At 29.6% G+C, this 1,272-nt stretch overlaps 1 protein-coding gene across 2 annotated transcripts in view; it reads right to left on the bottom strand.

The window, feature by feature from the left end:
* The window catches only part of Grm7 (glutamate metabotropic receptor 7), a 986,583-nt gene that overhangs the window by 466,386 nt on the left and 518,925 nt on the right, over nt 1-1,272 (bottom strand). The gene's annotated exons all lie outside the window — the stretch shown is intronic.

Genomic DNA, 1,272 nt, shown 5'->3' with positions numbered 1-1,272 from the left:
TATGTATGGGTATGGTGTGGCACATGGGCCTGGGGATCAAACCACGGTTCTGCAGGACTGACTGGGTTTGCCCAGGGAGTTGCTTAAGCAACTGAGCTAACCAGCAAGCCCCTTAATGATAATTTCAATGTGTATATTTATTTCCATAAATATAAAGCACAATAAAATACTGATGCTCTTGACTTATAGTTAGGAATGATTTCTAATTTGCTCAAAGAAAATAATCAAAATGTTATCAAAACTGTTATCTAAAGTTAAATAAATAACAGCATAAATTAGAGAGAAATAAAGAATATATTTACTTTGCTCTTTACAAGGTATTATTAGAATGGAAAATTCAAATAAAAAGTTTTGTAAATTCTTACGTATAGACAACTGGTCAATAATTGTTGGTAGTGTCTTTCTTTCTACATACATATTAAAATATAAAATAATATTACAGTGTGCAGTATAATTTCCTATTAAGAAAATTAAGAAGTATTGATGAGATTGGAAGAACACGGAAAATGTAGGGAGATTCCAAAGAATGAATGAGACACAGCAGACATAAATAAAAGCAAAAGCTGAATTTAATGTACTATTTGCAAGTTTTGGCTTATTAAAATTAATATGATAAAGTTGTGTAACATTTAGGGAAAAAGTGAATATAATGTGAACTGTAAAGAGTTTTGCATGAAATTAATGTAATATTTATTCTACATATAAAAATCATTGAAAGTATTACATCTAAGTTTTATTAGTAATTTTTGTACTAGGATTCTAACTCAGGACCTAGTACTTGCCAAGCAGTCACTGAGCCACTGAGCCATTATTGCTGAGTGCTACATTTGCAGGATGTAAGGGAGACAATTTACCATTTATTGCTTGAGAGATTCTTTAATTAAAAATAAGTTATGGCAACAAACATATTTCTCTTTATTTTCCAGTGGGTTTACAATAGACATGAATTATGTGTCCTGAAAATAGTATTTCAGAAAATATATTTTGTTCTTTTCTAAAATCCAAATTGGTAGTGCCAAAGATTGAATTAGCACTTAGCTTAGTTTTAAAATCTACATACTAATATTTTCTCAGTGCTACTTTTGGTCAAATATTTCAAGTTAATATTCTAAAAAATTGCAAATTTTCCATCTACGTTTGAAATCTTGTAAAAAGAGAATCAACATGAGGGCTATATTTACTCATCAGACCTCTTTGCTTTGCAGATTATGTTTTAGAGGAAACACATATGTTTCTTGATTTTCATTGTTCCAAAAGTATTTATTGCTACTA

Source organism: Octodon degus, unplaced genomic scaffold (genome assembly GCF_000260255.1).
Source record: "Octodon degus isolate 3935 unplaced genomic scaffold, OctDeg1.0 scaffold00071, whole genome shotgun sequence".
In the NCBI taxonomy this organism is placed as follows: Eukaryota; Metazoa; Chordata; class Mammalia; order Rodentia; family Octodontidae; genus Octodon; species Octodon degus.
This window is presented reverse-complemented; position numbering and strand designations above follow the sequence as displayed.